A 14997-nucleotide genomic window follows, 5' to 3' on the forward strand; every position below is an offset into this window, starting at 1 on the left:
ACTCACAGGAGATAATATAGAGGGAGAATACACAGTAGGCACAGCCTGAATAAAGATCCAGCAAAGGGGACTGGAAAAAGCATGCAGACAAGTAGGAACAGAACCAAGAAAGAGCAATGTCATGAAAATCCAGGGAGCAGAGATTATCGAGGAGGAGAGGGTGATCAACAGTGTCAAAGACTGCACATATCAAGAAGGATGAGGTTTTAGGAAAGATTTGGCCACTTTAAGAGATTTTGGTAACTTTGGAGAGAGTTTCAACAATTGAATGACAGAAGTGGAAACCAGTTTTCAGAAGGTTTAGAAGAGAATGAAAGGGGAGAAATTGGAGAAATAGGAGTGAGAGAAGTCAAGTCAATGCTATCACTGATAAGTTCTGAGACCAGGTATATAGAGTTCAGTTTCAAATATGGACAGAAAATATGGACCTGACTTGGGTCTTGAAAAGTGTCAAGCTGGCTCCTGCCAACCTGAAATACTATAGCCAATCTGGTTCAAGAAACCAGAGTCGTTAAATTGTTAAGGGAGAAATATTCTTTGCATGCAGCTTCGTTGACATGGTTCACTCTGATCAAGGGGAAGACTTTGAGAGATCAAACTGCTCGAGATGGTGGTTGGAACAGGTATCAGGAAGACTCAAGCTACATCTTACTACCCTCAGGGAGATCCACATTCTGAATGTTTTGGGTATACGCTATTGAACATACTAAGGACCCTGAGACCCAAGTAGAAAACAAGTTGAAGTCAACAGGCAATTTTTGGCTACATAAAGAAGATATAGCTTCTCTCCCCCAAAATGTGAGAGTCTTCTCTGCCATGGTCAGAATACATCTATTCTCTTCCTGGCATTATAAATAGATCATAAATAATAAACAAATATTAGAATATTGAATACATAAGAGCTCAATCCTCCCTCATTAAATACATAGTATTCCACAACAAGACTTCATGCTTTGGCTATGTGAATATAATACATGCACAAATATATATACATATATACATTAGCATAGTAACACACAGCAAAATGTGAAAAGTATAGTGCATAGCAAATACATGGATTTGTACCACATAAGAGCATTCATTTCGGTTCCATACAACAAGCATTGTTTTTGTGTACTCCCCAGCCACCAGTGGTGGCATCTGGCTATATGGGTAATCATTTTTCTTATTGCTCCCAAAACAATGCAATTTTACCAATTGTATTAACTTTTTGGCTGCCATTTCATGCTGTTGATTCATGTTGACCTTGCAGTCCACCAAAACCCCTTTAATCCAAAGAGTAGACACTATAAACTGTGAGGGTAGAATATCTCAGCTGTCTTATTGAACAATGTGGCTCACAAAACCCCCCTTCACCACACACAAATCAGATGTCTTGAGGGGAATATACTATTCAGTTGTTAACACACTGCAGGGAACTATGTACAATATTCTATTCCCTCTTGAAATATTTGTTTTCTGCAGGCACGGTTAGTTCTGTATGAATTGGGTACAGAAAGATTCACTGACTTCTGCCTTGGTTCCGTAATTAAAATTATGTATCTTTGGATGTTCCAAATCTTTTCTCTCTCCTCAAAATGCTTGTGCCATATTTGTTGTTTGGATTTGTATTTTTTGAAAGTATATTTTGCTTTATTGATAAACTTTAGTTTACCACAGAAGACAAAATAAATATCCATAGCATGTGTAGTGAGGGAAGTTACAAAGTGCAAAGAAGCTGCACAGAATTGATTGACAGCCCTCAAGCTTCAGAATTCTCCCAGAGCTGCCTGGGTCAGAGCTCTAAGCTGTTGAAGGGACAGGTTTCTAACTGTCTGTCTGGGAATAGAAGGTCAAGCCTGAAGGATGTGGATCTGGACTCTCCCTGGACAACCTCATCTTGTAAGTCGCATGCCTTAGAATAAGATCAAAAGGCTTGAGAAGATCCCCCATACATTCTGGTGGACAGAGTGATTTTGGAGGAGCCTTTCTCTCTCTTTCCCAGAACATCTGAGGACTCAACAGCTAGATTCCTGTTACCTGACCACCAAGAACTCTGTGTGCAAGATTCTGGGTTCCCTGTTGGATTTATCCTTAGAGATCTTTAGTTGAGTTAGTCATACAGGTTAAGCTTAGGAAATTAACTCTAGTGGGTTAAATATCTTGGGGCAAATAGATGCAAACCTTTCCCCTTTTCCTTCCCCATCATCCCTTTCTTTGTTAATAAACTCATTTATTTAAGAGTGTTTTTCCCCTTTGTATAAACCTTTTTCCCCTTCCTAAATTCCCTATAGCCCATGCTTCCTGAAAATAATTAAGCAAAATAACACTAAGGAGTAACTATAACTGATGATCCACAAAACTGTTCATTGAAAGAAAGGAAGATTGTGCTTTAACCTTAACAGTACAGTACCACTGTGTTGTCTATTTGTTGCTATTTAATGTTATATTTTTTATTTCATTTTCTTTTTCTTTTTTATTTATTTTTAAGTAAATTTATATAAATAAATATATAAATAAATTTTGTAAATAAATATTTATTTATATTTATTTTATTGTTTTGTCTCTTTTCTACTTCCCGAGGCATTGTGGGAAGGGGAGCAGAAAAAGGAAAAAACAAGTTCCCTGCAATAAATAATCAAGCAAAACAAAGTCCCCCATTACCTATGCTATTTGTCCTTTTCTCTTTCTTTGATCTCTTTTAGATATAGATCTAATCATGGAATCACTGGATCAAATGTACTATTTAATAATTTTGTACTATTTAATAACTTTTCATGTATAATTGCAAATTGTTTTCCAGAATGTTTATAACCATTCACAGATCTACCAATAGTGTTCATCATATATTCCTATTTTCCCCACAGTTCCTTTAACATTTGTAGTTTTCCTTTTTTGTCTCTTTATGCCACATCTGTGGCATATTCTGTAACAATTCCCCGAAAGTTACTAAATTGTACGTTATGCATTGGTACCACTACTTGGCCAATACCCTAAAGAAACCAAGGAGGAAAAGGACCTATATCTATAGCAGTTCTTTTTGTAATGCCAAAGAACTGGAAACTAAGAGAGTACCCATAAATCAAGGAATGTCTGAACAAATTGTGGTATGTGAATGGTATGTATAATGTGATATATGTAATGGAATATTATTGTGCTATAAGGAATAACAAAAGTAGACGGTTTCAGAGAAATCTGGGAAGACTCCTATGAATTGACTCTGAGGGAAGTGAGAAGAACCAGGACAACGATTTATACTCCAATAACAACATTGTAAGAAAACAAACAATTTTGAAAGTGTTAAGAACTCTACCAAGGGTCAATGATAAAGAATGCTATCCACCTCCTGACAGTGGTAATGAACTACATATGCAGAATGAGGCAGATATTTTTAAATATAGTCAACTCAGAAAATTGTTTTTAATGAGTATGCCCATTTGTTAAAAGAATTGTTTCTCTTCTTTTTCTTTTCTAGTGGAGGGGAAATGGTGGGAGGCAAAGAGAATATGAGTTTATTGATTGAATAAATTTTTTAAAGTATTTTAATAGGCTCTCTAATCCTCCTTTCTTGGCAGGTTACTTCCCTTTCTTTTTTCTTTAAAAAAAATTGAGATCCTCTATCATGATCCTTCCACATCTCACCTCATTATTCCTTACCTCCTTATATCTTCAGAATCATAAAAACATGGGGTTAGAAGGGAAAGCCAAGACAATCCAGTCTTGAATAAGAATTCCCTCTACAACATATGTGGCAAGTGATTGTCCAGTCTTTGTTTGAAGATTTCTAGGATCATAGATAAGGAGAAGAATGAATTCCTTTTTTATTTAGAACAATTCTTTACCTTTTTGCCACCTCTAGGTCTTCCAGTTTTCATTTCTAGCTCTGCTCTCTGGAGCCAAACAACTAATCTTATTCCTCTTCCACATAACAACCTTTCAAAAAAAAATTAACAGTTATCATTCTCTCTTTAGTCTTCTCTTCTTCAGCTAATATAAATAAGGAATCTCTTTAGAACTTTCACCAACCTGATGGCCATCCCCTGGATATTACTGGTTCTAAGGCAGAAGAGTGGTAAGGGCTAGGCAATGGGGATTAAGTGACTTGCCCAGGGTTACACAGTGGAAGTGTCTGAGGTCACACTTGAATCCAGGACCTCCCGTCTCCAAGTCAGCTCTCAGGGCAATTAATCACCCAGGTGCCCCCAACAATATATATTTTTAATGTTTTATTTTCCCAATTATATATAATAACAACTTTTATGTATTCCAAAATCACAAGATCCAAATTGTCTCCCTCCCTTTCCTTCCTTCCCCCCTCCCTAAGGAACTAAGCAATTTGATGTGAGTTTTTCATGTATGATCCCACAAAATACATTTCCATATTAATAATGTTGAGAGAATATTCTTCTAAAACCAAATCCTCAAAACACACAGAAAGAAAATAAAACAGAAAATGTATACTTTGATCTGCATTCAGACTCCATCAATTCTCTCTCTGGAGGTGGATAGCATTCTTTGCAAGACAACATACTTTAAAATCCTTTTAATATTTCAAAAGATGCCTTACTTCTCCAGGAGGGGCAGACTTGAAATGTTATAAGGAATTTCCAGATAAGGAAACTCCCTTTATAAATGTAGGTTAGCACCTTCTCTGCAAATTATAGTCTTAAAGAACTGCCTAGAGCTCTAATAGAATAAATTATTTACATGTGTCAGAAGTAGGAATTGAACCCAGGTCATTCTCACTGTGAGGCCAACTTTCTACCCATTCTACCTTTCAGTCTCTCTGACTAAATTACAACAAACAATAACAGGCCAGGGCCATACTCAAAACCATTCCACTGACAGAGCCTTCAAGAATCCAGGGTCATCTCTATGCCCTGATGAGTCATTGGAATATGTCTTGACCCTAAGAGGCTTGGGGCACTAATGATCTCACAAGGTCCTCCTGCTATTTCTAGTAACAACATATGCTCAGGTTATGCCATTTTTTTTTGGTCTTCACACTGAATTCTAAATAGCAGATGTTGAGTAAAGCTGAAATTTAGTTAAACTGAATTATTATTCATTCAGTTTTTTATTAATTTTATTATTTATTAATTCAGAATAATTATTTTATTCTGAATTCTTAATTATTTTATTATTTCTTAATTCAGAATTATTAAACTTAATTATTATCTATGTATAAGTCATTATTCTATGAGGGTGATATGGCATGTACACAGATAAATATACTACAAGGTTGGTGGTAATGGGGCATCTAGGTGGCTCTGAGAATAGGGTTCCAGGTCTGGAATCAGGAAGACTCACCTTCCTGAGTTCAAAGCTGTCCTCAGACATTTACTAATTGTATGACCTTGGGCAAGTCATTTAACCTTGTTTACCTCCATTTCCTTATCTGTAAAGTGAACTAGAGAAGGAAACAGCAAACCACTACAGTATCTTTGCCAAGAAATCCCCAAATAGGGTCACAAAAAGTCAGACACAACTGAAAAAACAACTGAACAACAAAAAAGGTGGTGATGGGATGATATGGAATGTACAAAGATATAACCCAAGGTAGACATAGGACCTAGAATCCAATTGAAGAATTAGAGGTAATTTAGATTTGTGTCATCTGTGTAGCTAATTGAATCCCTGGATATAGATGGGATCAGTACCATAGACAGAGAGCAGGATAAGGATAAGGACAAGGATAAAACCTTGGGAAACAATCCTATTTGGGGAGCAGGAAATGGATGTTGATCCAGCAAAGGAAACAGACAAAGAAGAATCAAAGAGATAAAAAGAGAGCCCAAGGAGAAGAGTGTCAAAGAGATCACAAGGTAAAAGCCATTTAAAAAAAAATCAAGGATCAATGATATATGGAAAACCCAGTGGAATTGTGCATCAGCTACAGGAGGAGGGAGGAAAGGGGAAGGAAAGAACATGAATCATGTAACCATGGAAAAATATTCTAAATTAATTAAATAAAAATTTCAATTTAAAAACATTAAATAAATAAATTTTAAAAAATAAAAATAAAAAATCAAGGAGTATAAAGCCAAAGAGGTAGACATTGGACTTAATCACCAAGAAATCATTGACAATCTTTAAGATAGCAGTTACAGTAAATTGGTAAGGTTAGAAAACCAACTGCAAGAGAAGGGACATAATGAAAAAATAGAGGAATCAAGTGAAGGTGACTACCAGCTCAGCAGTGAAGGTAAAGAGAAATTTAGGATAATGGCTTAAGTATACAGCAAGACTACATGGAAGGGAATAAGAAAGAAAATTGAAGGAGAAACTGAAGTTTATTTTTATTTTTGTTTTTTTGGAGGGGTGTTTTATTTTCTTTTTAAATTTGGAAAATTTTATTTGATATTTTTCCATGGTTACAAGATTCATGTTCTTTCTCTCCCCTCCCCCTACCCCTTCCTGTAGCTGATGTGCAATTCCACTGGGAAACTGAAGTTTAGAAAGAAAGAATAGGATTAATGACATAATCTTTCAGAGAAATCAGGAAGTGATAGGGTCAAGGAGACAAGGCACAATGAATTAGCTTTGCCAAGGGAAAAGATCACCTAATTATCCGAAACTAGCAAAGGAAGAAGACATAGGTAAAGTTGGAGGAAAAATTGATAGACAATAATTTGTCTGAAAAAAAGGTCTGAGGACTTTGGTGGACTACAAGCTCAAGAGGAATCAAAGTGATAGGCTTCCACAAAAGTAAATGCATTAAGAACAGTATAATGTGCGGCAGCTGGGTAGCTCAATGGACTGAGAGTCAGACTTAGAGATGGGAGATTCTAGGTTCAAATCTAGCCTCAGATATTTCCTTGCTGTATGACCCTGGACAAGTCACTTGACCCTCATTGCCTAGCCCTTACCACTCTTCTGCCTTGGAACCAATACACAGTACTGATTCTAGGACAAAAGGTAAGTGTTTTAAAAAATAAATGAATAAATAAAATTTTTTAAAACAACAGTATAATGTTTAGAACTAAGAAGGGAGAAACTTCTATCTTGTACAGGTCAGACAAAATCTGGAAGACTGTGGACATTCCTAGGTTTCATATTTTGAGGAGGCCACTGATAAATTAGATAGTGTCAAGGAGAACTTGGGACATTTAGCCTAAAAAAGCAGAGGGAAAATAACAATTGCCTTCAATTATCTTCCATGTTGCTAAAATCAGGGAAAAACAATTAAGTCCAAATTTAGGAAAAGAAATGTCTTGTCATAATGTCATAGGGTAGGAGTGAGGCAGCTGTATTTAACAAAGGGTTAGGTAATAATGCTTATGACTGCCAAGTTGTAGTCTTCTTTGAGCCAAAACTGAATACCATACATTGATATAGGTTAAATATGACTTTCCTCATCTCTAACACTTTCAGTGTTGGCAAAATTTTCTTTTGGGTATGGAATTTGTACAATGATTCATTTTAGCTTCAAAAGTCTGGTATCTTTTTACCAAAGTATCTACATATTCATATATTCAGTTCCTAGCTTTCGCTAGTGGTTCCTGACCTTTTTAGGATTTATAACAGACTGTTTTCTTTAAAAAAAATTTTTTTTTAATTCTTAAGCCAACAAACACTTCCATGTGTGCAGCAGAACACAAAAAATGATTGCATATGATACTATGAATCTCCATTTCACACTTTGCTTTAAAGTATATATATATCATAAAACCCACATATTACTTTCAAAACTGTCCTACTTTTCTGTGCTTCTTTCTGAACTTCTGTCTGTTTTCTTCTGTATTTTAAAAAAATATTTCAATGATCCTCTTTTTTTTTTTTGCATCAATATTGCTAAACCACCATCCCCTCCAAACTCCTCTCTCAATTGTTGTTTATCCTTTGAACTCACAGAGGACAAATGACACATCACAATGTTTGGATATGGACGAAGACTTAACTTGCTTGTGAATTGGATTTAAGTGAGACAAAGTTCTGCAAAATATTCAGCCTCATCCTCTCTTCCAGAGTCATAGAAGTTGAGTGTCAAGGCAAAAGTCAAGACAATTGGTGATGGCCTGGGATGCTATGGATGACCTTGGTGTCTTTGGAGTCCAACCAAGCTTTAAGGGTTCCATAGCTCCTACTTCAGACATCTTCATGGCCATTGGAACAAATTGTTCTCATTCTCCCATTCTGAAGGGAAGTCTTCATTGATAGGTTTGAGGGTTTTTTGGTTGCCCTCAACTAGTTTTATGATTTTACTGGGATCTGGCCTCTGCATGCTATAGTTACATGGAGGTAAAAGGCACAAATCAAAGGAAAAAAGCATCCTAAAAAGGGTTTGTTAAGCTCTCACACCAGAGGGACTATTCCTTCCTGAACACCCCATCCACTACCTTCTCCCAACAAAAACCAAGAGAAAGAGAAAATTCTTAAAATGAATAAGCATAGTCAAGCAAAATGAGCCCACATAGTGACTATGCCCAAAAATGTTTGTCTTTCTGAACTTTGAGTCCATCATCTCTTCATCCAGAGCTTAGCACCTTGCTAGGCATATTGTAGGTGTTTAGTGTTTAGTTAATTTTATTTAATTGGTCAACATACTGTATCATAGGTCTTCTGGAGACATTGTTGGTCATTGCCTTGTAATAAGTTCTTGTCTTTTGAAGTTGTTTTTCTATACAATGTTGTTAACCTTGAATATTTTGATCTCCTGGCTCTGTATACTTTATTCAGAATTTTTTATACTACCCATAATTCTGTTAAATAAGTTCATGTCGTTTCTTATGGCCCAATAATATTTCACTATATTCTGTATCAAAATGTATTCAGTCTTTCCTCAATTGATGCATACCCTTTAGAAACTTAGTTTTCTTTCTTCTCATTGCAATATCCTCTTTGCTATTTCCTTCATTACCTCTCTCTCTATCTTACTTCCAATCCTCCCACAATTACCTCCCAGATCCACCAAGTGACTTCCAATTCAGGTGTTCAATATCCCCATTTCCACACTTCTTGTCCTTCCAACCTCCTATCACTGATCCTATTCTTTGGGTAGGTGTTCAGCCCATTTTCAGAAACAGAACAACCCTATAAAACTGTATCCTTGAATTTTCCACTATTTTCTTAGTCCTTTGTAAAAGTTTTAGCCCAGATACTCACTAAATCAATGAATATTTTGAATTTTAGGCAATTGCCATTTTGCAAAAACCCTTGAGATAATTGGTAACACCCTATGTTGCCATAAATGCAAGGTTTGGTAAACACTAGAGCCTAGAATGAAATAATATTATTCCTATCATGTTATAATTCCCACAAAATGGAAGAAAAATCCCATGACAGTCAGGTTTAAGACTTTTGTGTTGTGGTTTAGGACAACAGGGAGGTTTGAGAGAGCCTGTGTGAATCAGGATTTTATTGAAGAAAGTGCAGCCATTATATTGGCTCTTTTTGAAGAAGTAATTTAAAGTATTATAGTAGAAGTAAGAGTCCAAGAATGTCCACAGATCAATAAAGAGACAATTTTGTAGAATTGTAACATTTGTTGTTAGATGTAATCTGTCTCGTTTTCTTTTTTATGTTTGATAGATGCTTGTTTGGGCACATTGACTATTTGAAAGAAGGGTTTTGCGGTTTTCTTGGCTGTGGATTCTCTCTCATTTCTCTTTCTGGAAATATGTCAGGGCACGTTGGCTTATTTGTATAATTTTCCTAAATTTATCCTGTCAAGACTTTCAGGGGCCTCTAGGCAGGGATGTTGATAAACTAAAGCAACACCTAGCTATATAAACATACTGATGACAATGGATTCTCTCCCTGATATTGACAGATGCCATGTAAATGAAAACAATTACAAAACTCAAACATGACTATTTACTACCACAGGAGCGCCTGTGGTTTGGTACCTTAACTAAGGAATCAGTTAAGTCTTTTATGAAGCCACTATACTGAAACTGTTGTATAATGGTATAGTAATTCTCAATCTCTCATCTCAAATGCTGAGAATTCCAAAGGGAAATTGTTATTAGGGTTTGCAATAATGTACCTAGATCTCAGAAACTTCAGAAACTTTGGTCATACCATTCCTTCAAGCTACTATCTCATATCTGACTTCCCTTTCACAGACAATTCCTAGAAAAGGTTTCATGTCCTTGATGTCTCAATTTTTTCACCTCACCTTCATTTCTCAACCCCTGGCCTCATCACTCAACTAAAACTACTCTCTCCAAAGTTGCCAATGATATTTAAATGTTTATATCTAATAGCTTTTTCTCAGTCCTTAACATTGCTGACCTCTCTGTCACAGTTGACTCTTTTGATCACCACATCCTTTGGGATATTCTCTTTTCTGAAGGTTTTCATAATGGTGTTCTCTTCTATTTTTGCTCTTTCTTATTTCACCCCTTTTTTCAGTCCCCTTTGCAAAATCATCATCTTTGTATAGCATCCCAGAAATGGATGTGTCCCAGGGCTCTGTCTTGGTCCCTCTTCTCATCTCTCTCTGAGTCATCTAATCAACTCCTCCAAATTCAATTATTTCTATGCAGGTGACTTCAAAATCTACATGTAATTGGAGGAATGGACTTGTCTCTCTCCTAAATTCCACTGCCCCATCACCAGCCACCTTTTGACCCTCTCCAACTGGATAGTCTACAGGCATGCCAATTCAACATTTCTAAATTAGAACTTATTACTTCCCCATCACCTCTTCCCCAACTGTTTCTTCTTTCTAATTTTACTATTTCTATCAAGGAATTCTTCTAGACACCCAGATTTTCAATCATAGAGTCATCTTTAACTTTTTCCCCTTCTTTACTTCTTGTGCCCAATTAGTCACAAACACTTAAAGAATCTACCTCCACAAATATACTTTCTTTCAAGTCATGTCACTCTGACCCTAGTTTAAGTTCCATTACCTCTTGGGTGGACCGTTGCAAAGCCTTCTCACTGAATTCCCTGCCTTCCAAACTCTTGCTTCTCCAAAACATCTTCCTTATAGCTCTTATTCCTCTTCTCATATCATTTACTTGCTCAATATGTTCCAAGGACTCCATTTTGACTCTAAAATAAAATACAAAGTTCTTTCTTTGGCTTTTAAAGCTCCTTACAGTCTGGCTCCAGATGACCTTTCCAGAATTATTGTACATTACTCTCTCATAAACTATGTATTCATGTTAAACTGGTCTGCTTTCTGTCTTCTCTGTGTAATAGAGGCTGTCCCCCATACCTCTGCCACATGGAATCCCTAGCTTCCTGACAAATTCAGATGATGTGCCTCCTTCTAGTGGAAGCCAATCGTGATTCCCATCACCTCTACCCAGTTGCTGGTGTCCTTCCCAAGAAAATGTAGGTAGGGATTATTTTATTTTTGTCTATTTATAACCAGAGCAATTCCTAGGCTAGTTTACGATTACATATTAATCCACTACTCTATTTCTTAGCTACTACCAGATTACTTTGATGGCTGCTGCTTTATAATACAATTTGTTAATAAATGCTCATTAAGTCAATCAAGAACCCCATTCAAAGTTAACTTGTAGTTACTGTGTATGTGTCTAAATACGTAGGCATATCTAGATATTGTAGATGTTTTCTCCCCTATTAAAATGGAAACTCTTTAATGTCAGGGCCTGCCATTTCTGTCTTTATATCCCCAGTACTTAGCACAATCCCTGGTACATAGTAAGTGTTTAACAAATATGTCTTGGAAACCTTGAAATGGAAGGCACTAGTAGCAGAGGAGGAAATTAATTCCATTCTCTAACTTCCCAATTGGGACCTGTAAAATATTCAACCAACCAGTCATTTTTTAAGTGCTTCCTATATGCTAGGTACTGTGCTAAGATCTGAGGATACAAGGAAAGGGAAAAAAATAGTCATTCTTCAAACTCACACTATTATGATCATAAATAATCTTGGAAACTATATTTTAAATTATTATTTATTAGTAAAAAATTAGTATTTATTAGTAAAAGTGAAAGAGAAAAAGGATGAGCAGTCTAAGTATAAGGTCTCCAAACTGTACCACATCTCTTTGATCCGAAGTTACCTGTTTGGCAATGATGGCTTCTACTCCAAGAGGTCCTTTCTCCAAGTGCCTGCCTTTTAGAGCTTGTTCCCCAGATAAGTGCTTCAGCTTCTCTTTGGCCCCAGTGGGAAATATTGTGAGGTCAGATAAGAGTGGGACTGTTTGGCAGAGACAGAGGAGAGTTGGTCCCATTAAGAAAAAATGGCAGAGGTGCCATGGCAGAGGGAATGACTGAACAAATTGTGGTATCTGTTGGTGATGGAACACTATTGTGCTCAAAGGAATAATGAACTGGAGGAATTCCGTGTGAACTGGAATGACCTCCAGGAATTGATGCAGAGTGAAAAAAGCTGAACCAGGAGAACCTTATACACAGAGACATTATGGTACAATCTAATGTAAAGGACTTCTCTACTAGCAGTAATGCAATGATCCAGGACAATTCTGAGGGACTTAAGAGAAAAAACACTATCCACATCCAGAGAAAGAACTGTGGGAGCAGAAACATAGAAGAAAAACAACTGCTTGATCACATGGGTTGAAAGGGATATGACTTGGGAATATAGCCTTTAAACGATCACCCTGGAACAATTATTATCAATAATATGGAAATGGGTCTTGATCAATGACACATGTAAAACCTAGTGGAATTGCACATTGACTTTGGGATGGGGGTGGGAAGAGGGGAAGGAAAGAATATGAATCTTGCAATCATAGAAAAATATTCTAAATTAATTAATTAAATAAAATTTTTCAAAAAAGAAAGGAAAAATGGCAGAGAACCTCATGTTTCACTCACTGGCTGTTTAAACCTACTTTAATTGCTCCTACTCAGATTTTCTAATTGGCTGGGGTTTTACTTCAGTCCCTACCTTTTGCAGACATATCACATATATTGTTTGCCACTGGTCAGGAACTCTACTGACATGCTGGCAAATGAAAATACATGGTTCAATGTCATCTATCTATAAGATGAGTCTTTCTGGAACTAGAGTCCCCTAGATATTTAATTCACACAACACATAGGAGCTCACATTCTAAAGAGAACATCATGCAAACATGTACATATGACATATATACAATGTAAATGGGAGGTAATCCCAGAGGACAATCTCCAGCATTGGGGGAGACAGGGAAATTAAGGGAGTACCCATCAATTGGAGGATGCATAAATGATTAAAATCCCAAATTATTCAAAATTAGAAATATATATTATTACTATTATTATTATTATTTTCACCAAATTTCTTTACCAGTGAAAGAATATCATGGTGGATACTCAAGAACCAATGACAGGAAGAAATTTTCCACCCCATCCTTTTTGAATTCTCCACTTAAAGCAGACTCATGCCGTTTTTAAGCAGAAAAGTGTTTGTAGCATTTAGCAGTCTCCATCGCTCCATCTACTTCCTAAGAAAATGTCGTGTCAGGTTCAGAATTACCATTATAAATAGTAGAATTCCATAGCATCCGTGAGCCATTATACTTGCTTACTGTTTCTGATAGGTTGGTTTAATAATATTTGGCTCCTGTATGATGCTATCTTGTAACAATATTGAACATAACTGTTTTATGGGTTGATAATAGACATCTCCCTAGAAAGAATATGTTTCCTAGGTAAATGGGTTTGACTAGCATATGTGATTGTTCAGTAAAATTTTAAAATGTACTTTATTGATATTTCCTACCACCTCCACCAATAGATCAAACCTTTCTTTGTGACAAAACTTTTAAAAAATAGGCCAAAATATCCTGTCTAAGCCAGGTGGAGGTGAAAGTGAAGAGGAAGTACCTTTGAGGCGACCAACCTATGTTGTAGTGGGGAATGCATTGTATGTCATATTGGATATTGAATGAATGGACTGAGAATCAATCAGTTTCAAGTCTTGCATTTTATTACTCATCATATCACTTACTCACTGTATGACTTTTCAAGAGTCACATAATCTTTTTTTGCCATTATTCTTATCTGTAAATGGGGGATTTCAGGAATAGTCGGTAGCATCAAATTCAAATAAAAATAGAGGCCACTGTGCTGTACCTATATATAGAATATTTTTTTAAAATAAATTCAGGCATCAAGTTAAGAATTCCTGTACAGGAGGAGGAATAAGACACAAAATCATATCGACTACTTCTCATTTAGTATGACCTATATGAGGTTACAAAAAAAATAAAAAAAGATGGGGACAAAATAAGGCAGATGAAGATCATAAATTAAGAATGAAAGAGTTGAGGTTTTTGACCTTACCTGGCTTCAAGGAAGACAGGATTTGTTTATTGTTTTTAACAACAGGTACTCAGCCTATACCTATTACACAGAATGTCAAAAGGCATGAATAAAACTGAAGCAATGCCCATAAGCATGCTTGAATGCAATTTCTTGCAACCAAACCAAAGGACAAAAGCAAGACTCAAATCCAGTCATAAGGAAAGGTCTCCATGTGTCTCTGATGATGAGTGAAGAGTTCAGGAACAATCTAGAACTGCTGATTGCCCAATATTCTTCCTGTTGTAATAAAGGCAGTCGGAGAGAGATGCAGCACCGTTCTGATCATCCCTCAATTTGTCTGGTTTGGGGAAGCATATGGTAACTCTGAGTTCATGAGAGAGAGCTCATCTGTCTTCCTACCTGGAATCAAGTGGGGAGTAGATGTACACCAGCTCAGTGGGAAGCTACCATCAGGAGTCTGAACTTGTCTCTTCTTCTTATCAGAGGCCAGTCAAGACTCAGGCTGGATGGCTGATAGACTACAGAGTTGCTAGCTGGCTCCCTTGGAGTGCTCTTGCTTCCATGTCCTGGATGCAAAGAGAAGAATGCAGATCATTTCCAGGCAGGGATTTTCCTTGCAGGGAGCATCATCTCATATATTTCTGCAATAACTGAGCAATCCCAAACTGGGACAGGAATGAGTACAGACAGCAGGAAAGAGGCACTCACTGCTTCTACTTTGTCTCCAACTGGGACCTCCAGCTAATTGAGTGATGTCTGCAACCACTGGAGTCCGGCTGCTGCTTCCCCTGATCTCTACTTCAGCATCAAGCTG

The 14997-nt window shown here is 36.7% G+C and overlaps 1 long non-coding RNA gene across 1 annotated transcript in view; it reads right to left on the reverse strand.

The window, feature by feature from the left end:
• Nucleotides 1-12198, reverse strand: part of LOC103092325 (uncharacterized) — a 36415-nt gene extending 24217 nt beyond the window's left edge. The window contains exon 1 of the long non-coding RNA XR_008916721.1: nucleotides 11972-12198. This is a non-coding gene — a long non-coding RNA (uncharacterized LOC103092325). The remainder of the gene's footprint in view (nucleotides 1-11971) is intronic.
• Between the last annotated feature and the right edge of the window lie 2799 nt (nucleotides 12199-14997).

The sequence above is a fragment of the Monodelphis domestica genome, chromosome 2, assembly GCF_027887165.1.
Source record: "Monodelphis domestica isolate mMonDom1 chromosome 2, mMonDom1.pri, whole genome shotgun sequence".
In the NCBI taxonomy this organism is placed as follows: domain Eukaryota; kingdom Metazoa; phylum Chordata; class Mammalia; order Didelphimorphia; family Didelphidae; genus Monodelphis; species Monodelphis domestica.